Source organism: Euprymna scolopes, chromosome 40 (assembly GCF_053919585.1).
Source record: "Euprymna scolopes isolate OS-2025 chromosome 40, ASM5391958v1, whole genome shotgun sequence".
Lineage (NCBI taxonomy): Eukaryota > Metazoa > Mollusca > Cephalopoda > Sepiida > Sepiolidae > Euprymna > Euprymna scolopes.
In genome coordinates, this window is record NC_136521.1 from 19,154,177 (window position 1) to 19,181,003 (window position 26,827).

The 26,827-nt window shown below is 32.4% G+C and overlaps 1 protein-coding gene across 2 annotated transcripts in view; it reads left to right on the forward strand.

Moving 5' to 3' along the window:
- Window positions 1-1,001: 1,001 nt before the first annotated feature.
- The window catches only part of LOC145265412 (uncharacterized), a 305,510-nt gene continuing 279,684 nt past the window's right edge, over window positions 1,002-26,827 (forward strand). For both annotated transcript variants that reach the window (XM_080121241.1, XM_080121244.1), the window contains exon 1: window positions 1,002-1,331. The gene's annotated coding sequence lies outside the window, so the exon portion shown is untranslated. The remainder of the gene's footprint in view (window positions 1,332-26,827) is intronic.

The window sequence follows — 26,827 nt, forward strand, 5'->3', positions numbered from 1 at the left end:
TTTCAAACTTCTGCTGCCTTTCGGCTATATACTCACTCATAACAAAGCTTCGAGAGTCACCACAGAGAAAATATATTAAATAAAATACTTTGGAGGAGTTTCATCAGTCTGGAAATATCGCCCATTTAAGAAAATCTTAGGAAAATCCTCATCATTCCAGTAATTATACGAGCCACCAGACCCATGAAAAAGATTTTCAAAAAACTATCAGGCAAATATACCCGGTGGACCAAGTACAACAGAAATATAACAATTGTACTTAAGGGGGATGGTTAGAATCTTAAAAAGATCTCTCGGTTGAAATGCCTGAGTGGTTGAACGTCTGACATCAGGTGGGATGCCCCATCCTCAGCAAAAACAAAATGATAATAAAATTGGAGAGAGAGAGAGAGAGAGAGAGAGAGAGAGAGAGAGAGAGAGAGAGAGAGAGAGAGAGAGTTCTGATTTCAAACTTCCGCTGTCATTTGGCCATACCAACTCATAGGAAATGCGCCGGGAGTCAAACCTATGGAAACATCCGAACTTTCTAAGAGAACCCAAAACTGTATGCAGCAATGGTCTGGCAACTCTTCCACCGACGATAATAGAACCAAATGAATCGACACTCTCCTTTTCAATGGGCCATTTTAATGAGGTAGGGGAGGAGAGTGCCTGCTGCATGCTCACTTACTCAGATTTTGCGTTTTCAACGCAATTCTTATTTCAAGACTAAACGATGATCTCAATGATGTTGTCTGATAGTCTGAAAATAATCTTTGCATGGTTTATCAATAAAAAACATAGTCACATCGTATCCATTATTTTCGCTTGATTTCGCTTCAAAATTCAAGCCGAACCATAGAAACTTACATCATTGCAGCTGTTTATTCGTAGTTTTTGTTCAGTAAACATTTATCTGCAGGAGGTCGTAAGAATGTACACATGCGTTTACATGTTTTCCTTTTCTCCTTCTTTTTGCCAATGTTTTTCTATTTTTCTTCGACTCTCACCAATTTTTATCCATTGCTAATGTGACTTTACCTCCGAACTGATAACAGCTTTTTCTTTTTCCTCCTGACGTTTGCACATCTGAAGAAGGCGCACATTGTATCGAAACGTCAGATGAATTGAATAACAGAGACGAAATAACTTTCCAGTCTGAATGACAGATATTTTCCTTCCATTGTACAATTTAAAAAGACGCGTCGAGACTTACTACCGGATGTGCCATTTTTAGCGATCGCGGTCAAAGAGTTCGCCCCAACGAATATTATATTTTCAATTTTATGTTTATTTAGGATTTGTCGAAACATTCTCCAACAAAAGCAACGCTGTTTCACACGTCAGCACATGTAAGTAGTTTCTATCTTTTCTCAGATGGTTACCCCCTTCTTTTTCCCTGTATCTTCTTCTTCCGCTTCTCATTTTCTCCCGTCTCTCTCTCTCTCTCTCTCTCTCTCTCTCTCTCTCCATCTATTATACTGTCTTTTCATTGATGCTATTGTTTGCATGGCTAATTCAACGAAACAAGGGATTTATTTAGTCGACGAAACTTGGAATAAACAAATATTACCACAAAGTGAAAAATGAGACAAAAAAAAAAAAAAACGTAAAAAATATGTACAAAAAAAAAAAAAAAAAAAATCCGTAAAAAAAATGTAAAAAAAAAATATGTAAAAAAAAAACAAAAAAACGTATTAACGACCTTCGTCGGCCTGAAACCCGTCATTATAACACAACTCGCAGGTTCGAATGAGTTGCCGACCTCTGGTCTAGACCATACGAATAAAACTGTAAATATTTCTTGTTTGTCTCCAGAGGATTACATGCTCTCGTTCCGTCAGCCATGATCGAGTAGAACTCTTCGTAATTCTTTTTTACCTAGTTTAATACTTTTAGTACACTGAAATTCTATAGAAAATGGCATATAACAGATTTCATTTGAAGGTCGAAGATATAATTAAAATTGAGACGTGTTGACAGATCTGAATAATTACATTTAATCACAAGTGTCGAATTTACATAAAAATAATTTCTATTAATAACAAATGAATACAGTAGTCCAAAATATTTATTCAATTGAAAACATTTTTGGAATCATTTGTTTATAAATACATCGCAGTAGCGTTAAGCAAAGAATTGATGGGAATCTTAGTGATTTTTACTCATTAATTGAGGCTGTCTCAATATTCGGTTTCAGATGCTAAGAGCAAGATATCAACGAAGTGGTTATCAGTCTATCTTGTTCTCAAATTGCTTTTTTAGTTTGTCTCAATTTTGAAAACATATTGATAGGTACTTCCAAACAAAGATGCCATCTTTTTTGCGTGTGTCACTAATTTGAAATAGTTTTTACTTGCGTAAAAATTCATTAATGCGACATCGTTAAAATTAAACTTTGATCTTAATAGATCGTCACGCTGCATTTCTATTAAGTACATTTGAAAACATTCCGATATTGTTTCCACCTTCACATCAAATGATGTAGCAAACAATTCGAAATCATTTTTATGCAGACGAACGCGATATAAATTCGTTTTGCAAATATTGAATTACATTAACAAATAGTTCCAAATCCTGTGGTTTTATTGCTTGGAATGATGGGAAATATGGCATAATTTTTATTTCGAAGTTGACGTTTCCACAACAATTTTTTTTCAAATGCAACGATATGACTATACATTTCATTTATAAATTATGTTTTATATAGATAATTGACTTTGTTGTTGTTCCTTCTTATGAAACTAATTTTTAATTTAATTAAAATTTGATTTTTAAATTAAAAATTTTTTTTTTTAAATGTTTAAATTATAAATCACATTACTTAATATATATATATATATATATATATATATATATATATATATATATATATATATATATATATAGAGAGAGAGAGAGAGAGAGAGAGAGAGAGGTACAACGCCTCTTGTCCGGTAACAAACTCGTGTAAATGCGTAGATCTATAAAAACATTGTTCAAGATCATCTTGTGCCAATCATACAGAATTCAGGTTTCGATAGGGTTACCTTTATGCAAGATAATGTCCCATGTCATAAGGCAAAGGTGGTAATGAGTTACCTTAGTGAGCAAGATTCCGAAATTATGGATTGGCCACCGCAAAGTCCTGACTTAAATCCAATAGAAACTCTTTGGAAGACCTTAGGAGTGAAAGTTATGGAAAGAAATCCCACTAACACGTGGGTGAAGCTTCAAAAAGAATGGTCTAAAATTAGTATCGAGGATTTTCAAGAACTGATTCGTTCTTGTAATCGAGGATATGCAGCTGTCATTGAGAGCAAGGGCTCATTTACTAAATATTGATTGTACATTTATTTTTATTGTTTTTTAGATGTTTACATTGTTTTTCTCAATTTTGTCCCTTACTTTTGGACGTTCCTATTTTGAAAATAAATAATTGTTATTATTCTTTTTATATCCTTTGAACATGATTCAAATTTTAGTATGTTATTATGGATGATAACGACTACCAGTTGTCAAATTTTCAGCTTTTCACAGTTGTTATTTCTAACAAATATTAGGTTTTAAAATTTTGTTCCGTTAATTTTGGACGCTACTGTCAGCCCGGCGTTGCCCGGGTATTTGGAAGTGTATGTTGAGCAAAAGAAAAAAAGAAAAAAAAAGCTGTCAATTTTTTAAACTTTGACCCCTATTATGACCCCTTAAAATTTATTATTTTGGGCTCAAATCAAGTTATTAAGTAAGATCCATGTCCAAGGAACCTATATCTAAATTTTCAAGTGTTTGGATCCCAAATTGTCGAAGGAGTTTGGTAGAGTTCTCAAAGGTCAAATTGCTGAACTTTGACCCCTTAACAGCCAAATTTCGGGCCGAAAACCGATCACAACGATTTTCCCAAATCTCAGTGGTGATTCCTGTGTAAAAAAAAAAAAAAAAAAAAAAATTGAGTCCTTTTTTACTTGAGGGTAGCAAATTGTAATATTAAGGGAGATAACTTACCATAACTCATGAATCCTGAAACCCATTTTATTCGAAATAATATACATGATTAAACTAGCAAGTAACTAATAATTTTTCCAATTAAAAATTGAAAACATAATTTCTTAATGAAAAAAAAAGGAGGATAGTCATTAGAATAAGGTAAACACTACATGAAAATACATATCAATAAATATTAAAAATTCTTACAACTAACCCTAAGTCTAAACCGCAAGGTCATAAGTTCACACGAGTATTAGTCGATTACAGACTTATGATTAGTTAATTCCGTTAAAATAATGACAATATGCCACCCTGAAGTAAAAATGTCCTACGCAGTAGATAGGTGTGCGTATATTTGTGGTTGTATTTTGTTTCCCATCGTTACGCATTCATCAACACATTTTAGAGTTTTAATTTTCCATATGGATTACAATATCTAGTTCTGCATTATTACTGTCTCTGAACCAATTGTAAGTTTGCCAATTCTCTTTCTCTCTCTCTCTCACACACACACACACACACACACACACGCACACACACGCACACACATATGTATACATAGAGAGAAAGAGAGAGAGAGAGAGAGAGAGAGAGAGAGAGGGGGGGAGGGAGATAAAACACCCGTTTCGATTTCATTTGTATCAGTTGCCCGACAAATTCTATGTTGTTTATACACGCAATATCTTGCGTTATGTATGTGATTAAGCTTAGCACACGCGCAGTGTCTGTACCATCTGTTAAAAGTTGAGTATCGAATTTAGCAGCAAGTTCTGGAAACATATACCAGAAAGAACAGTTGGAAATAAGTCATTCACCATCTAATATAACCATGAAATTCTCACAGCTACATACCTAGAAAACGAACAATTAAGCCTAACATAGTGATATGGGACAAGAAGGAGAAAGTAGCAACCTTAGTAGAAGATAACGTCTCCAATGATGCTTGGTAAAACAGTTAAGAGAAAAGATAACGAAACACCAATGTCTTCTGTATGACACGAAAAGAAACTGGAATCTTAGGAAAATTTCCATCATTCCAGTAGTTATAAAAACAACCGGACGCACGAAAAAAAAAAAAAAAAATCAAGAATTGTCTGGCAATTATTCCCAGTGAACCAATTGCATTTCTAAGGTCAGTTAGAATCTTTAAAAAAGTTTCTAGGTTAGAGTATATGAAATAGCGGCGAAACACCCGTCTAGCTGAAACCACTGTTAAAAATTTTCCCCACTCTTTATCTGTGACAAAACCAAAATGTAGATTCCATGAACAAAGCTTCTTTCTTAGAAATGCACGCCTGTGGAACTCTGTTCCGTCTGCCTGTTTCCCACCTGACTACAACTTGGATGTCTTCAAGTCCATCATAAACAAGTCCCTGATGAACCGCCCCCTTAAGTAGAGACTTTATCAAATCTCAACATTAACGCACTGTACACGCAATAACCCTTATCCCCAAATGGCTTCCGGGCCTTGATAAGTGGTGACCACCTTATAAAAAAAAAATATATCTGGTATCCGGTAAGATGCCCCATTTTCGGCTAGAACAAAATGATAAAACTGTAAAGACGAAGACAACCTCTTCGCAGACATAAAACTTTGATTCCCACTCATAAAGTAGGCGCGAAAGATGATTCAGGTCTCGAGTAGATTTCTTTACTACAAGATATACTATCCTGTTTTCGCCCTTTGCTAGAAACAGCCAAGCGAGAGGCAACTCCAGGATACCAATTCTTTTACAGTCAAAAGTCAGTCTACCAAACAACTCTATGTTACAATTGTTTTCTTTGAATAAAATCGATTTATATTTTAGTGGAGATATTAATGTTTTACTTTGGAAGATGGCGACCCTTTCCTTAATCAATATTCAATTACAGTCAGATACTTCCAGATACGCACCACTAAATCTACCAAGTGGCTTTCTTCATGACGTTCTTCCAATCAATCATACCAGTTATTATAGGTGTCACAGGGTTTATGAAGAAGAACCTGAAGTCCTACCTAACTAATATTCCTGGTGAACCAAGTGCAAAAGAGATCCAGACAATTGCACTTAAGGGAACAAGGATACTAAAAAGAGCTCTCGGTTGGTTTCAATAAAAAGCAAGGCAATGTTGGCAGCAGGTTTGGCTGCATCATATCCAAGATTACAATCTTCAAAGGAAGAAAAAATCATCTCATCATGAAACATTGTTTAATGTAATTGAACATTATTTTTTGTAGATGTCTTCGCTTACTTGTGAGCATATGTGTGTCTGTCACATCGCATTCTCATCGCAAACCACAATGGACGTTGTGACGTAACCCTTAAATTGGATTACGTATTTAAATAAAAATTGGAACATTCAAGTTTAGGCCAAGGAGAAATGTATCGTTTTTTTTGTATTTTTATATTTTATCACCGAGGCTAAACCTAAAGAGAGAGAGAGAGAGAGAGAGAGAGAGAGAGAGAGAGAGAGAGAGAGAGAGAGAGGGAGGTGAGGAACAGCTAGCGGAAAATCAGCTAGCGAGATGACCGGGTCATTTGCTCAGAAACATATTTTATGACCCTTGCTAGCCGCTAAGCAACAAAGAAAAAAAGAGAAGGGATGAGAAATGTATTGAAAAGAGAAAAGAGAGAGAGAGAGAGAGAGAGAGAGAGAGAGAGAGAGAGAAAAGAAAAGAGACCTTTTGGTACGACAGTTACCGCCTGGCCGTCGTGCCAAGTGGGCGTACGAAATGTCCACTCGACCACGACAGAGAAACGAAGAAATGGCTTGAAACCGTCAAAGAAACTCCATATCAGCAGCAAAAGGAGATAACGTCGGCAGCGATAAACGGCGATCTTTACGAATATGTGTTTTAATCCGGAGGGACGGATATTAAAGATATTTTAACCAACCGCTTGAAACAAAAGGAAAGGAGAAAAGAAAAATAAACCCAGTAAGTCATCTTCGTGAATATCTCTCATTGAATTCATATTACCATCATTTTGCTTGGACTGAAGATATATTTTTTTGTTTTGATATATTTCTCGTTGGTATTCTCAGACAGTAGATAAAGACTCCCCTCGTAATTTGTTTTATTTTTTAAAATTCTATTTGATCCCATCCCCTCCCTACGTTTAGCGTTTTATAATAAATTTAACTTTGAAATGTCTGCCTTACATAGTCTCGACTTCCGCTATGATAATCCAAGGGAAGTAACTCATCTATCATTGTGTGTTTTTCGTTTTTTTTTCATACACGGTTCGTCGTCTATTGTATATTTCTGGTTTTGAAAGAGTCTCCCCATATTTTTATTTCAGCAAGGTGTACCGAATCCAGGAGATATATGTTTTAACGCTCATTGTATTTCATTAATGTCTTTTTATTATTTTTTTTTATTACGAACTGAGTTGTTATTATTGTCTGTTTGCATTAATAATAATGGAATTCGTAATAACGTATCTTTAGAAACATCCATTGTTGTCTAATTTGTTTATTTAATCTCAGTTCAGTTACGCCCTTTTTTTCTTAACCAGTTTTAACCGTGCGAATTCTATCGACTTTAACTTATCACGGTAGATAACGTTAGCACATAAAGAGGTAAGATTAATGAGGAAGTTATTCAAACGGTCTACATGTCTTGAACCAGATTTCCTTTTTATACTGCAGAAATAATTATTATTCCAATAAACCGGTTCCCTCACTCGTTAGGACAGTGGCTTGTCACTCAGAAAGACAAAAGGCTGACAGAAATTATTTTCATCGTTTTCCAAGTTAGAATTCACGGAACTAATTATTTCTATGAAAATCTTTTAATAGAATCTCTTTAATAGTCGATACGAACCATTGATTAACCGTAAACGTGGATCTAAAACTTCATATATTAAATGGACGCATTTTATTTGTTGTTAAGTGTTATTGTTAAGTTCTATAAATGTGGTTCTGTCTGGGGAGGATCGCAGACTCTTGGAATAGAACCTTGCGTATGCTGAGTGACATTGAACACCGAAGATGTCCACACGATCAAATATGTAAATTGTCTGCTCCGCCCATTTGCATCATTCTGTTAATAACTTGTTTTAGCCGTGTTTACTACGACTACTACGACTACTACTATGCAAAAAGTGCAATAAGTTTAATAATTTACGATTGATAGTTTCATTTAGAGCTGAAACCAAACATGGAGACCGTTTTAATTTACGTATCTTGCTTTTTCCTCTAAAAGTATTCTGAGCAGGACATAGTTATTTGGCAAAGAATTGAAGAGAATCAACATATTTTAATCGTAATAACATGTAAAACGGTAAAGAAAAGACCATCGCTATTCAATATTCTATGCTGATATCGTAGGACGACATCTTTGAGAATCCAACTAAATTTTACATGTGTGTATATCTGTGTGTATCTCTGTGTGTGTTTGTATGTGTGTGCATATGTGTGTATCTATGTGTGTGTTTGTATGTGTGTTTGTATGTGTGTTTGCATATGTGTGCGTTCATGGTTTTGTTTTGCCTCCTATTGTTACAGTTGCACAAACAAATCTTGTAGAAATATAATTTTCCATTTAGATTACAATATCAAGTTCCATTTATACTTTGCTTTTTCTTCTCAATCAGTTTGCCAATTTGTAAAGAAAAAAGAAAGAAAGAAGAAAGAGATATAGAGCTAGCTAGCTAGCTAGCTAGATAGCTAGCTAGATATATATATATATATATATATATATATATATATATATATATATAGAGAGAGAGAGAGAGAGAGAGAGAGAGGGGACACCCGTTTCGATTTCACTGGTTCATGTAACTGATCCTCCCTTTCTTGATGCAAACTCGTATCTAGGGAACCAATCCGTCTGTCACACTTTCGATTAAAACATCAATATATATATATATATATATATATATATATATATATATATATATATATATATATATATATATATATATATATAATTATTTTTTTTACTATAATAATTATTAAATACCTACAGACACTAGTGTTTCATCCTTTCGGAAATCTTCAGTGCAGGGTGTCACGATTAATACCAGTCGAACGATTCGAACCCCGCATCACGAGACATTTCTATATATACTAAAACTTGCTGCTATGGTTTCAAATAATCTGAAATAACAGCAAAGGGAGACTTGATTCCAAATATTTCTCATAAGTTGTATCTCTCCTCTTTGGAAATAGGGTACGATTATGAATATCTCCAGTATCAAATAATCCTTATGCACTGTGAAATTTATTTTATATATAAAAACTAAAGGGGAAATATAACATATGAGAAATATTTATTATTGATATTTATCTGATATAAATATAAAAAAGAATAATATAAAGAAATTAGAAATAATATAATGGAAGTTTAGGATCAAGTTTACCCTTGCTGTTATTTCAGATAATTTGAAATCGTATTAGTCAGTTTTAGTCTCCTCTCCATCAAGGCTTTTGGGGAAATATATGCATATATAATTCATAAAACATTTGTAAAAAAATGACAGCGCCATGGCGATGTTTCGATGACTAGCTATTAAAATTACAATCTCATAAGATTAAGAAATGTCTGTATTTTAATTACTTGCTTAGACGAATATATATATATATATATATATATATATATATATACATATATATATATAATTATTTTTTTTACTATAAATATATATATATATATATATATATATATAGAGAGAGAGAGAGATAAAAAAGGAACAAAGTTATGTGTTCATCAACGTTTCGTCTTTATTGTAAGAAGTCTTACAATAAAGACGAAACGTTGATGAACACATAACTTGGTTTGTTCCTTTTTTATCTCTCTATCTCGTTGGAATAGTATTTCCATTATTCTCATATATATATATATATATATATATATATATATATATATATATATATATATATATATATAATATATATATAGCGATTAAGCTACACTGAATATTCGGCGTTTCATCCACGCTAGGACTCCTCAGGCTTATGCGCATAAGCCTGAGGAATCCTAGAGTGGATGAAACGCCGAATATTCAGTGCAGCTTAATCGCCATATATATTTTATAAATTACTAACTAGCTCTACCTACGTATTGAGCACTTTTAAAGTAAATACTTAATGTTTACGCATAAATCTATACTTTCGTATATTAATTTTATGTAAGTAAATGAAGTAGTTATATATATATATATATATATATATATATATATATATATATATATATATATTATAGGCGGTCGGGTTTCAATCCTGGCTTGACGTAGTTGCCTGTCTAGCCGCACTGATGAGCTGTGAAACAGCGAAACAGCATTGTATGCGGAGGACTATATATATATATATATATATATATATATATATATATATATATATATATATATATTAAACAACATTGGCTGCTTGTGTTTAACAAGTCTTTTATGCATTATTTCGATATTTCATGTCCATCAAGTAATTTTATCAAATTGCTCGATGTAGGATACGATTCATTAAATCATCTTCAGATGGAAAATTGGTTCATAATTATATAGTAATATTTTCTGTTTTTACCTTCTATCCCTTTATATATATATATATATATATATATATATATATATATATATATATATATATATATATATACTTTTACTTTTTATTTTATTAACATCGTATATACTTTGAATTATATTATTATATCAGTACATTATTATTTTTATACTATTTTATTATATGAATATATCTTATATTCTTCTATCGTTATTACTCTTATAAGTCTATCATTAGTTTTATATATTTTACCTTATAATTATTTATATTCTATTAATTATTCTATTGCTATTGATTATCAAATTATATACGCTTTTTACTCAAAATTAATATTAAATAACGACAATTATTACTCTTAGATATACATTTTTAATTTAAATTTATTTTAAGTTAATTTATATTAATTTCAAATTAATTTCATTCGGAACTTTTTTCTTTAATTTATAATTTTTTTATATTTATAAAAGAAATTAAAAAAGGCGAATAACTTTATAATGCTTGGTAGCCTGACAATAAAAACATTTCCTGTTCCCTCATAACAAACGTACATGGCAAATGTTTCAGCGGCCTTGAACTGTCCTGTCACAGCCCAAACTCCCTCCGGGGACCGGGCGTCAAGATCAAAGTGTAGTATCTGTTCCGCAAGCTATGACTAGCAAAGACCAGATGTGGGGGCAACCCCACATGTCTGACCTTTAACCAGCTCCCATTTCCCACCTCTCGGGAGCTGGTCCCCTTTTCCCCTTCCCCCTCCCTTCACTCCTCACATTAAAAATCGGCCTTGTGCCTAATTTGCTCGGTGGGGGAGCAAATAAATACCAGATGCTGCAAGCTATGACTAGCAAAGACCATATGTGGGGGTAACCCCACATATCTGACCTTGGTCACTGAAGGGGCAACCCTTCATACCAACAGTTACTAATCCAGCTCCCATTTCCCACCTCTCGGGAGCTGGTCCCCCCTTTCCCTCCCCCTATCTCCACATTAAAAAACGGCCTTGTGCCTAATTTGCTCAGCGGGGAAGCAAATAAATCCAAAAATCCAACAGCGGCCTTGAACTGTTCGCGCAAGCGTAAGAACGACGGAAAATTAACACAAACTTTTGGATAGATGCACATGAAGAGTCTTTTTCTTCTTCTTCTTCTTCTTCTTCTTCTTCTTCTTCTTCTTCTTCTTCTTTATGCTCTTGTTTTTTTAAATTTTTTAAAAATTATGTTCCCATCATTAAAAGACCACGTGACTTTTAAAATCGCATGACGAGGTCTTTAATTATTCTTACCTAATTGACCGTATTATTGTTAGGATTGTGTAGCGATATCTATAAATGTTTATTTAAATATAAATAAAAAGTATATCTAGCTCTATTTATTACTGAGCACTCTTATATAAACCTCGGTAAATATATTGGTTGTTATCTTTGTAGTATTTTTAAACTAAAATTATATATATATATATATATATATATATATATATATATATATATATATATATATATATATATATATATATAGTCCTCCACATGCACTACTGTTTCGCTGTTTCACAGCTCATTAGTACGGCTAGACAGGCAACTACGTCAAGCCAGGATTGAAACCCGACCGCCTGTTATATATATATATATATATATATATATATATATATATATATATATATATATATTTACATATATATAAGTAGAAAGCATCAAGATATTGTAGAATTGAATTTACAATATTTTATTCAGAACAAGGAATACGAAATAAAGGTAAAACGTTCCTTATTCCATGGAGTTTCAAAGATAGTCTCTTCTTTACATATAAGAAAAAAATCTTTCAAAAGTAACTATTACAAAGTATATATATTTTGTTGGTAATTAATAATGATATATAGTAATTACAAAATAAAAGGATATTTACGATAGAATATTAAAAAAATGATAAGTCTCAAAATGATGGAAGATAATAAATAAATTTAATAATATAATATAAAAATAATAATAATGTAATATAAAAATAATAATATAATATAAATATAATAATATAATATAAAAATAATAATGTACCGAAAGAAAATGTTTTCAAACTTAAGTTCTTTCAATTTAAAAATGATAAAACAACGAAACTTATAAACTAAAATGTAAGAAAAAGACATGAGTGCTATCAAATACACAAGCATGAACAACGGACGAAGATTCTGTTTAAAACTAAAGTGTAACATAGCAACAAAATACTATTTCGAATGTGATAGTGTTAAATGCTATTTGACAATAAATAGTTAACCCTAACCCAACTGAGCAATCGATGAACAAATGCTTTAATACGTCGAAAATAAAATACGTCTATTCAATATCTGAAATTTTACATTGTATTGACAGTTAATTAATGGTTCGTGTCAACTATTTAAGAGATTAGTTTAAATAATGTTCATAAAAATAATCAGTTTCATCAGCACTAACTTTAAAAGCAATGAAACTAATTTCTGTAAGCTTATATCTTTTGTCTGTCTGGTTGAAGAGACATTCTCCTCAGCAGGCTTAAGAAGTGAGGGAACCAGTTTATTCCAAATGAATTTATTTCTGCAGGGTAACAAGGAAAGCTTGGACTTGGACAGCTAGATAGTTTGAATGACGTTATCACTTCTATCTACGTAGGTGTGAAAATCATCTACTGTGATAGCTTTAAGTCAGTAGAATTTCCACAGCTTACAAAAAAAAAACTAGTTAAAAAGAAGAACGGAGAAGAAATTCGACTTAACGACAAAAAAAAAAAAAAAAAAAGAAAAAGGAAAAATACAAACAGACAAATTAGATATCGGATATACTTGAGATGTATCCATTCAATCTACACGTTTAGCGACGAAATTCCTATTCAAATCTGAAACGTCCCGACAGACAAAGCATTTTTTAGAGATGCGTGGGCACATCTAAGAATGAACGAAAACAGTTTTAATGAAAAAATAAGTGTTTCACTTTCAAAAAAAAAAAAAAAAATAAGAAGAAATTGATTTTTATAATTAAAATGCAAATAAAAATCGTTTTGTGTTTCGCGTTGGTCTTCTTTTCAAAAATAAAAATAGCCATGGATTATTTGTTTGTGAGTTGAAGCTGTGAATATTGATTTGTGTAATGTATCTTCAAATAACGATTACATTAAAGGAAAAAAAAAACAATTGTTTTCTCTTAAGCACACCCACATTTGTTTCTTTTGTCTATGACATATTCTTTATTATATACATCTCAAGTTAATGAAACTAAAACAAATGGAATAGATCAGACAATTTTAGGAACATCATAGTTTTGAAAAAAACAAACAAACAAAACAACTAGCAACATCACATCTGTAAAAGAGAGGTTGCAGTGAAGAAGAAAGGATGAGCCAATCAAATTACAGACATTTCTGCAATTTATCGAGAACCTTCAAATGGGACACAGATTCACCAGCCCAAATATGACAACAGTACTCCATACATGGTCTGATAGTAGTTTTGTAGAGATAGAGAATGGCTTCAGGTGTGAAAAAATGTTTAGAGCGATAGTAAGAACCGATTTTATGAGAAGGTTAAAGAGAATAAATTTGACTCCAAGAAAGATTTGACGAGAATGAAAGTTTTAGAAAGTTTTAGCCAATTTTGCACCGAGAGAAGAGCCATCCATAAGAATTGCAGAAAGAAAAAGAAACGCATGCGATTGAAGACAATAATTGAGCCTTAAACGAAATAAGTAATTTCTTACCTTAATCCATAGGCCCTGTCGGTGGGGCATTAGAATACGCCGACTGCCTCCCCCCCCGGGTAAAAGTCCCTCAATGGGGGTCCTGGATATGACCTTAAACTATATCCAGTGGTGAGGCCCCAGCTTGTGGGCTTTGGGGAGTGTGGAGCCACTCTTTAATTACCATTGCTCCCAGGTCCACTCTGACCCGGAGTGGTAGTACCTGTTAGGGTCCCAACTATTGGTTAAATAGAAATCGACGTGAAAACAAATATATTCTATTAAAAAAAATTTTTCTTCAAAATCTTTGGATTCGGCATTAAATAACCCGAAAAGGGTTGATATGCCGTAAAACAAAAACAACCAACCAACCAACCAACCAACCAACCAACCAACCAACCAACCAACCAACCAACTTAATCCATAATTGAACCCAGATCAACTGCATATTTCAACTGATCCGAGGAAGATGGGCAAGAAACATTATCAGAATAGAGGGTAATCTCATCAACATAAATGTTAATTTTTTGAATAAATTTATATTCATTCAATTTATATAGAGAAGAAACAATGTTAAACCTAGAAATGAGCCCTTAGGAACACTGGTATTGAGCATCACTAAAGAAGACCAGATTTTCCAGAAAATGAACAATCTACTGTTGACCAATCTCTCAAAAACTTTGCTAATAACAGAGAGAAGACAAACAGAACGATATTTTGTAAGGTCAAACTGATCGTCAGTATTTTTAATGAAAGCGACAACAAGAAGAGAAACAGAACTGAAACAAACAGAAATTGAATAATTTCGAGAGGATCGAAGAAAGTTTAGGCGCATGACGTTTGTGAAAAACAACAGGGATCAAATCAGGATCGTAAGATTGGTCAAGATCAGTAAGAATTCCAGCAACCATCTTTTGAGTGATAATTACAGTATCAAGAGTTTGATCAGATTTTTATGGAAAAACAGCATCAGAATCATCGATCGAAGAATTGTCAACAAAAAGACCAGTTTTATCCTTAAAAGATGAAATTATCTCGTGAAAGAGAAGGGAGAGCACACCATGATTGACACTATTATATATTCTCCGAAAATCACGTAAGTCAACATTTTGAGGTGAGTCACGATTCTTTTGAAAGTAGCTAGACTTAATCTCAGAAATTTATCTTGCACGCATTGATAATTCTTCTGTAGGATTGTCTAGAAACCTCAGAATCATCGCAGCGATATTGAATGAAGTAATGATTACTATGGCCAATGACAAAAGTACAAACAGATTAAAACAGAAAGGAACTGACAAGAAATGACGATATCAATTCCAACAAGAAACCGTCAGTAATTTCTTTAGCACAGCGAAGACATACCAAAAATAGGATCACATGAAAAATCACATAGAAAGCTGCGAAGCCCATCCCAATCAGCTCTCCTGTAGTTAAGCGTCTTCTTATGGAAGGGACGATCAATTGAAGATTCAACAGAAAAATCAAACCTCAAGATCAACAACAGCATGATCAGAAGAACCCAATGGATGCAACGGAACATGATTCAGGAACCGAAGTGAGAAAAAGATCAAGTAAAGATAGTTGATGACGTAATTATTAGGAAGATGTATAGAGAAGGTGACAATTTGTACTTGCAATAACCCTTATCCTTGAGTGGCTTCCGGGCCTTGATAAGTGGTGATCACTGTGTAAAAAAAAAAAAAAGTCATGAGACAGAGAAAAGTTAAGACAGATTTCACCAGCAAAATCTGCGGGATTAGTGAGAAAGCCAGTCAGAATGGCAAGCATTAAGGTCATGAGCATCAATGGACAAAGGTAGAGCTTGACGGATTGAGTTGTAATGCATTATCGATACTGTTGGATATAGTATCAATAACAGAGAAGTCACTGTCAGATAAAAGGATATCCATGAGATTCAAGACTGGAGAGACATACAATGGGGGAGATTCTTCCGGAGAAAAATAGCAAGACCATGCAAATACGTGGAAGAGTATAAACGGACGAGAGGCAAATAACCCTCCACGTGTAAATCATTGTTATCAACAAAATAATCTAAATTTGTCCCACAAAGACAATAATGTGAGGATATTATGCAAAAGAAAGGACTGAACATAAAGAAATTTTAACCTGAGACCATCTGATGTTACTCTAAGAAATAGTAAGGTGCCTGTTCTATGGATCTGTAGACGGCATCATAAAATAAATAAACAAAAAATGAAATCAAGGTAGAATCACTTCAAGACAAATAGAACTTGAAAGAGACCCCACTACCAGAATTCAATCTCTTGGATTCCAAACAGGTTAACTAAAAAGATAAGCCTATTAAGAAACCAATAGAGAAGGAAAGGATTACTGAGCTGACCGACAAAATATCTACCTCTAAACTAGTTATGTGGCTAATCAAAAGCCGTATTTTTACCGTGACGATATCACTCTCTAATAAAGGTTAAAGATGACCTAGTACCCAGTAGGTAAAATAGCAGAAGATTCAGTGTTAAGAACGATCACGAAATATTTAATACGGGTGTAGATTGCCATAGAAAATAGACAAAAAGAAAGTCTCGGTGTAAAACACGAACAGGAAGAATATACGGTAAAGAGAAAATAATAAAGATGAAACAAATTTGACAAAATACGAACGGATTCTGGTAATAAAATCAAAGAAATTAAACTTATATGATCTAAGTAGTGCAACCGAAATTGAAATATTGAATATTTTTGTATGTACTGCTTAAGCATGAACAAAACATTTGTTTTGCATATACCGCACAAGTTTGAAAAAACATTTTCTTTTGTATGTACGGCTCAAGTTTGAAAATATATTTTCTTTTGTTTGTAACGCTCATGTTTGAAAATATAATTTTCTTTCGTTTGTCCCTCTCAAGTTTGAAAATGTATTTTCTTTCGTTTGTCCCTCTCAAGTTTGAAAATATATTTTCTTTTATATGTATCGCTCAAGCTTCAAAAATTTTTTTTTTCTGTTTTATATATATATGAAATTCGAAAGTTTTTTTTTCGTTTTTATGTCTCGCTCAAGTTGAAAAACACTTTCTATCTATCGCTATCTTTCTATCGCTTAAATTTAAAAAAACATTTTCTGTTTTATGCATTGCTCAAATTTGGTAAAAAATTCTTTTGTATGCACTGCTCAAGTTTGAAAAAGAAAATGTCTTTTTTATGTATCACTCAAGTTTGAAAAAACATTTTCTTTTTCATGTACCACTCAAGTTTGAAAAAAAAAACATTTTCTTTTGTTAATACTGCTAAAGTCTGAAAAAACAACAATATTTTCTTGGATATGTAACCGCTTACATTTCACCGATTTTGATGACAATAGATTTTACTGTTTAGAGCACGACTAAATCATAATACTTGAATTTTATATTTTAGAATTCAAGCCATTTTATAAAAACAATTTTATAAAAACAATTTTATAAAAACAATTATATAAAAACAATTTTATAAAAACAATTTTATAAAAAACAATTTTATAAAAACAATTTTATAAAAACAATTTTATAAAAACAATTTTATAAAAACAATTATATAAAAACAATTATATAAAAAACAATTTTATAAAAACAATTTTATAAAAACAATTTTATAAAAACAATTTTATAAAAACAATTTTATAAAAACAATTTTATAAAAGCAATTTTATAAAAACAATTTTATAAAAAACAATTATATAAAAACAATTATATAAAAAACAATTTTATAAAAACAATTTTATAAAAACAATTTTATAAAAACAATTATATAAAAACAATTATATAAAAACAATTTTATAAAAACAATTTTATAAAAACAATTTTATAAAAACAATTTTATAAAAACAATTATATAAAAACAATTTTATAAAAACAATTATATAAAAACAATTTTATAAAAACAATTTTATAAAAACAATTTTATAAAAACAATTTTATAAAAACAATTTTATAAAAACAATTTTATAAAAAACAATTATATAAAAACAATTATATAAAAACAATTTTATAAAAACAATTTTATAAAAACAATTTCATAAAAACAATTTTATAAAAACAATTTTATAAAAACAATTATATAAAAACAATTTTATAAAAACAATTATATAAAAACAATTATATAAAAAACAATTTTATAAAAACAATTTTATAAAAACAATTTTATAAAAACAATTTTATAAAAACAATTTTATAAAAACAATTATATAAAAACAATTATATAAAAACAATTTTATAAAAACAATTTTATAAAAACAATTTTATAAAAACAATTTTATAAAAACAATTTTATAAAAACAATTATATAAAAACAATTATATAAAAACAATTTTATAAAAACAATTTTATAAAAACAATTTTATAAAAACAATTATATAAAAACAATTTTATAAAAACAATTATATAAAAACAATTTTATAAAAACAATTTTATAAAAACAATTTTATAAAAACAATTTTATAAAAAACAATTATATAAAAACAATTATATAAAAACAATTTTATAAAAACAATTTTATAAAAACAATTATATAAAAACAATTTTATAAAAACAATTATATAAAAACAATTTTATAAAAACAATTATATAAAAACAATTTTATAAAAACAATTTTATAAAAACAATTTTATAAAAACAATTTTATAAAAACAATTATATAAAAACAATTATATAAAAAACAATTTTATAAAAACAATTTTATAAAAACAATTTTATAAAAACAATTTTATAAAATTATCGGTAGGTGTTCTCCATTGTAATGTAGACTACAATTTATTGTGAACAAAGTCCCTGTCGAGAGGCATATGCCACTTCCTTCCGATGCACCGCTGTGGGTCCCCGATTAGAGTATGTAATCAATCGATTAGATTGAAAAATTGATGATTTCACCGATGACGACAATAAAAGTATTTCAAGTGTGAAACATTCGTTGATCCTTATTTGATCTCGGGAAACGTCGGGTCGCGCTTCTAGTAAATATATATCTCTTAAATTAATTTTATTAAAGTAAAGACTAGCCTACTCGTGCCTTGGCGTTGCCCGCGAAAAAAAAAAAAGAATTATCTTAGAAGCGTAATCGTGAATATATAAATTGATGGTAAAATGATGTAACTGAAACTAAAAAAATAAAGGTAATAATTTCTTTCAATGTAAACAAACACCAAATCATTGATACCTTGTTATCACTAGTTTAGTAACTATCATTCAGATGTTCTATTTGCGCGCGCACACACATATACATACACACAAACAGAATCATTCAGATGTTCTATTTGCGCGCGCACACACATATGCATACACACAAACTTGAATGCCTACTAGACACTGTCCTCGAGTGTCTAAGGTCTCTCTGGTTTGCCAGAATAATCTGGCATGAGGATACTTTTTCCATAGAAGTAAATCCTGACCAAATATTCAAAATCACATCTTTTCCGAGGAATGGTGCACCTTCTCCAAGTGATATTACCTCAAGTAATAGCACGCAGCTGGATACTCCACCAGACTAGATGAATTCTTGTCCTGGAATCCAGTAAGACCAAGAGACCAACATGAAAGATATACTACAATGTATAAAAATGGTTAATTGGGGAGAGGAAAACTATGTTCTCAATTTCTTTACTAACTCAGTGTTTAAGAGATAAAGAACGTTAATGGAACATTCGAGTATTTATGTATTTCATAGACTTCAAGTGTAAGCCCCTGGTTGTGGGCCCCTTGATTTCTGAGAACTTCGACTGAAGTAAAAAAAAATAAAACAAACAGAATTAATCAAATGTTTTATTTACAGATCCTAGAAGTATATATATATATATATATATATATATATATATATATATATATATATATATATATATATATATATATATATATATACTAGCATGAGTGCCCGGCGTTGCCCGGGTATTTGGAGGTGTATGTTGAGTAAAAAAAAAAAAAGAAAAAAAAAGCGGTCAATTTTTTTAACTTTAATTTTTTTTATTTTAATATTTTTTAATGTTTTTTTTAACTTTAACCCCTATTATGGCAAATTATTGTTTTTGGCTCAACTCAAGTTATTAAGTAAGATGCTTAATAAACACTGAACATAAACAAATATTATTATTTTTTTCTTTTTTTAAATAAACAACAAATATGTGGAATATATTGTTTACGAGTAACGGTGTTCAGTTAATCATTCTCTTATTCTGAAGAATAACTTAAAGTAGAAGTAATAGGGAAATGTAAATAAAGCAGTTGTATAATCCGTTATTCTGTGAATACAAGCATGAGGCAAGGTAGAATAGTGGTAGATTAGACACATAGAGGCAATACGAACGAATGCTAAAAGGCAAATGATTGTAATTGCTTACCGTTTTTCTTTCTCTGGTTTATTTTGACACACTCTATCTGTTACTTCCTAAAGCTTGCAATTTTTAACATAAAGATGTTAACTCAAAGAATTTTCAACTAATGAAAATCTTTTCAAATTCCAGAAAGTAACACATACATGTGAAAATGATAAATCAGTGCCAAATTGATAATTACTATAAGACCTGATCAAGTAAAACAGTTTTCGACAGATTTCACGAGTTGCACAGGTAAGATACAAGAATGTATGCTCTTCATCCTCACATCCGGAGGCGGGAGGAAAATCGCAAAAGGAAAGAATCCAACAGCTTTATCAACTCGCGCACATGCATACACGCACTAACAAAAAAAAAAAAAGAAGGTAAACCAACACATATACACAATGCCACGCTGCCAAACACTCACATACGTAAATTACCTACGCACATATTATTCACTCTAGGAACATTTGACTTGGGATTACTATTCACCAAATAAACATTTACATCATTGAAAATAACATTTACATTCTTATATTTTGTATAAAAATGTTTTACTATAACATTTCGGTGTTCTCAATTTTTGCATTTACGAAACCGTTTCTGTTTTAGATAACACTTGTTATTTGGTGACCCTTCTATTCTTTTAATGTTTCATTTGTTACCGTTTTATATGAATGCTCATATATATATATATATATATATATATATATATATATATATATATACAGAGGAACAAGTGAAAATCAAAAAAGCCCTTAATATTTCAAAACTTCAGGCCAAAATCGACATACAGAAAGACAAGAAAGTACACTCTACCTCTACGGAGAAGTACATGGAAATCGACAATAAAATATTAAAAAAAAAATCAAGAAACTTTGCCCCAAGGAAACATACCAACCTCTCTTGGAACTCTGGGATTCTGAATGCAAAAACGAGGAGGAAAAATCCAGGCAAATCATTGGACGGAAAATAACCTGGCTAAAAAACCTACCGGAAAAAGAAAGAAGTAAACAATCGACAAACACATACAAGGACAACCAGGAACAGAACACTCTTACACGATATCCGCAAACACAGAGATCACATAACAAAGGTAAGAAACGAAACATACACCATGCACAAACACATCCACACAACAGATACAACTACACACAAAGAAGCAACTACAAAATATCCACATCATACACAAATTCCCAACAAAAGACCCAGCCAAAACGCACACTAATAACACCTCAAAATTACACAAGAACCTACGCCCTTAACATACACAAGACACCAGACAACATAACACACAATACATCTCCACAAAGATACACCCATATATACAATCCTAAGCAATACAAACCAAACTATTATCACCCACATCAGCAAACACAATCAAAAATCCATTTCCACAGACACTACATCGCCAACACAAACAACCAAAGATATAATATTAGAGGGAAACACATACACATTCACAAACCTCATACAAACATTCAAAATTAAAAAAAAAAAAACCTAGATTGCACCTCAAAAACGTGATCTATGTAATAAAATGTGCAGCATGCGATAAATCCGACATAGGCGCCACAAAAAACCTTAGTAATAGAGTAGCCCTACACCGATCCAACATCAAAATCGCGGAAAATAGACACCTGCATGTATCACAACATATACACACATACAGTGGAGGAAGATTCGAGATAATGCCCATCTTCCAAACTGACAACTACTTCTACTTACTAACACAAGAAAAAAAAACTTCATAGCAAAGTTCAAGCCCGCCTTAAACATCTCTCAATAATTATACACATAAATAGGCAAAACACAAAATACACTTACACGCACGCATACTTGGGTAAATGTGCACCCTCACACACGAAACAAAAGAAACACAATAAAGCACGCGCACACTTTCACGGGTGCGCACATCCATATCCAGTATAACACTATTTCCTAAACTAAACAAACAATTAGAAATTATACGTATGTATGTGTATGTGTATGTACACACATATGTGTGTGTATATATATGTGTGTGTATGTGTATGTACGCGTGTATGTGTGTGATTGTGTATACGTGGGTGTGTATATATATCATCTGTTATCTATCCTCCATCTAGTGTACGTGCACTTATGTTTGTGTGACTGAATACATATATGCATATGTGCTTGGATTAAGAAAGAAAGAAAACTTCAACCAATATATATGTAAGGTAAAGGTTTATGAATGTGTGTGTGTGTGTGTGTGTGTGATTGTGCGTGTGTCCATATATGTATGGGTGGGTAAATGTATACACATCTGTATATGTGTGTGTATATATATATGTATGCATATATATGGGTGGGTAAATGTATTTGTGTGTGTATGTGTGTATATGGATGTATGCGTATGTGTGAGCTCCTGCATATGTCTCTATATATATGCATGTGTGTGTATGCATGTGTGTGTGCCTGCCTAGTATGCAGATGTATGTGAGTGTGTATGTGCATACATGTATGTATATATATGTGTGTGTGTGCATGTATATGTATGTGTGTGTGTGCGTATGTGCGTGTGTGTGTATATATATCTTCTCCTATCTATTCTCCATCTTACTTGTGTGTGTGTGCATGTACTTATGTTTGAATGATTAAGTACATGCATGCATGCGTGTTTTAATTGGGGGGGGATTAACCAATATGTGTTAGTGGGTGGATGTGTGTGAGTACGTGTGTGAGTGTGTAGTTGGGTATGTATATATGTATGCTCCTACATATATTTCTATGTATGTGCGTGTGTATATGTGTATATGCCTGCGTGCGTATGCGTGTGCATGTGTATATATACATGTATGTATATGTATGTGTGTGTGATTGTGTGAGTGTGTGCTATACACGAGGAAAGAAAGTCATAAAAAAACCCATAAAAACCTTCACCAAATGGGCCAAAAGCCCCCTCTTTGAACTTAACTCTGACCGGACACTACCAACACTTACTGATGGGGACAAAATGTCTGAGACCACGTCACTCTGAAAAACACATTTAGTATCAGCAGATGTAAAAATAACATTTCAAACTCCCATTAAAAAAAAAACAAACTTTTTACGAAAATATCTGAAGAGAGCAAACCTAAGCTTAAAACGCGTTATAAAAATATTTTAAAATAAAAATATGATAAAAGGCTAAAAAACCACAATTGTTGATGGCTACACTCTTTTATATATATATATATATAGTCATCCACATACAGTACTGTTTCGCTGTTTCACAGCTCATCAGTGCGGCTAGACAGGCAACTACCTCAAGCCAGGACCGAAACCCGACCGTTTATACGGCAGTCAAGGCTTCTAACCATTACGCTATTGGCGGCTGCTTGAACGAGTAGTGAGTTTAACGATGTTTTGATATCGTCCGAAATACCTCCGCTCGATTTGTTTACACAAAGAGCGTCGCTTATATGCTAATGGTAATTCGTTTTTCACTTCTCAATATGCTCAACTCAAGGTGAGGAGCACTATAGTCATCCACATACAGTACTGTTTCGCTGTTTCACAGCTCATCAGTGCGGCTAGACAGGCAACTACCTCAAGCCAGGACCGAAACCCGACCGTTTATACGGCAGTCAAGGCTTCTAACCATTACGCTATTGGCGGCTGCTTGAACGAGTAGTGAGTTTAACGATGTTTTGATATCGTCCGAATATATATATATATATATATATTAATTTACACAGCCAAACGTCGTAGCCCACAAGAGCCATGACAGTCAATGACTCGAATTTCGCCCTCATTTGGGCTACTCAGTTAGACACATCCGAACTCAGGATTCGAAACCCGAGCCTCTTGCATGCGAGACAAACACTCTGCCAACTAAGCAAACGCCCCTCACAAAATAAATTCGAGTCTTGGACTTCCGGTTCGTTGACTGTCACGGCTCTTGTGGGCTGCGATGTTGTTTGGCTGTTGAAATTATTATATAATTTCTCACATTCTGAACATATATATATATATATATATATATATATATATATATATGATAAGGATAGTGGAAATAGTATTCCGACAAAATAGAGAAATAAAAAGGAACAAACCGAGTTATATGTTCATCAACATTTCGTCTTTATTTATAAAGTCGAAACGTTGATAAGCACATAACTCATTTTGTTCCTTTTTATTTTTCCTTCTCTCTCTCTTTCTCCCCCCTCTCTCTCTCTCTCTCTCTCTCTCTCTCTCTCTCTCTCTATATATATATATATATATATATATATATATATATATATATATATTTATATATATCCTTCATTTTCATTCTTCGCTAAAACATAACTGTTATACCCTTAATCCATATGAAGTTTCGGAGTGGTTCTTGGTTATACACAAAGATGATCCAAAAGACTCTACCAAAGCAGGGTCCACGCCACAAAATCTATTAGAATTGGAGGGAGCGCCTATTATTTATGTTTCTAATCTGTTGTAGTGTGTCATAATCACTTAGATGACACAAAGGAAATAAAAATGGTCGCTCAAAAATAAGAATACCCGTTAATATTTCAAGCCGGTGACGTGAGTGACACGAGAGGACTTAATTCATAGAGGTTTAAAAGGTTTGTTACTTTCTTTATGGGAATACATATTTTAGAGAGGCATTTAGTTCGGATTAAATATAACAATCTTTGAATGTGGATGAAATGTTTGCATAGTTTTGCGGAACAAATTTCAGAAAGTAAGATTAAGTGATGCGGGCGAAAGATTTGTCGAGCAAGTATTCGGTTAGTTTTTATGGAAACTGTAGAAACATGCGAACAGTCGAGGTACAGTTGTTTGCCATTACAGTTCTATGATTTAATGTTTTGGGAGTTTAGAATTTCAAATTTCTCATCCAGACATAAACTACACGGATCGTCTAAATTTTCCCGTCGTACTATTTTCACTTGATTATTGGTGAACATTCGCTTTCTCCCAGTATTATGTTTTTATTCGTTTTTTATTGAATATACTTTTACCATACTTGTAGCAAGCTATATATATATATATATATATATGTTTCACTTCCGGTGGACTTATCAGGCTAACCGCATGAATTCATTTTTAAAGCTTGCTAACCAATCAAATTCATTGGTTTTATCAGCTTCCTAAACTATTTTTTTGGACAAAATGATTTGCAACTTATGTTTGAAAGAGGTTTTGTTGCTCCTAACTTATAAATTGGTAAAATAAAAGGTCTACTGCACAAGATCGCCAGCTATGGAAATGTCTTCTCAATTATAAACCCTTTCTATCTGATAGGCTTACAAGAGTAGTTGTTGATAGGTAGAAATCAGAAACTTAGCATCTTTCAAGATTCCATCCTGGGCCCAACTCTCTCTTGTATCTTCATCAATGATCTCCCAAATCACATTCTTAGATAATTCGTAGACGACTCAAAAATCTTTAGCAACACTTCAAAGCCAACAATGACCAAGATCTTTCTGATTCTTTCTCTTCTGATCTTGAGAACGTGGTGCAATGGGGGAAAAGGTGGCTGATTAAATTTAATGCATCGAAAACCAAGCTTCTCTCTTTGCAGCATAATCACTCAGACCCCCATCACGCTCCAATTCAAATGAATGGCTCTTGTCTTGGGGAATATCCATGTCTTGACAAGCTTATGAGACTGACCTTCACACCTGATCTGAAATGGAACACATACATCAAATCTTTTACTGAAAAAATGGTTGGATCACTCTACTACTCCAGTAGGTATCTTACTGTCGATGCAGCCCTCTATCTGTATAAGAGCCAGGTATACTCTAAAATGGCGTACTGTTGCCACATCTGAGCAAGAGCTGCTCGGCGTGCCCTATCCAGCCTCCATAGAGTTCAAAACCGACTCGAAACCTAGTAGTTGATGCCATTTTCTCTTCCTTGAAACCTCTTTGCCACAGAAGAGACGTTTCGAGACTATCTCTGCTCTATCGTTATTTTCATGACAGGTGCTCGACTGAACTCCAATCTGTTGTTCCCCCTTGCCAAACGTTCACTAAAAACACTCGACTGGCGGCAACCATTATATACGAATTCCCTCACTTTCTAACTATGTCTAAATCTAAACGCAGATTCCATGAACAAAGCTCCTTTCTCAGAACTGCCCGCCTGTGCAACACTGTTCCACTGGCCTGCTTTTCGGTGGAATTCAAATGGTAGCCTTCAAATCCAATGTAAACAAGTTCTTGTTGAGCCGTCTTCATAAATAATCAAATTCTACCCCAAATTCACCATTAACGATTACTACACTACCACCTTACATTCATTAACCCTTATCCTCGAGAGGCCTTCGGGCCTTGCTAAGTGGTGAGTCTCGAGTAGAAGAGAAAATAAAATGAAGTGACCTTCCTCTGACATGAGAAAACTAAAATAATTTATCTGTTCATTTTTCTTTACTTATCGCCATATATATTTCT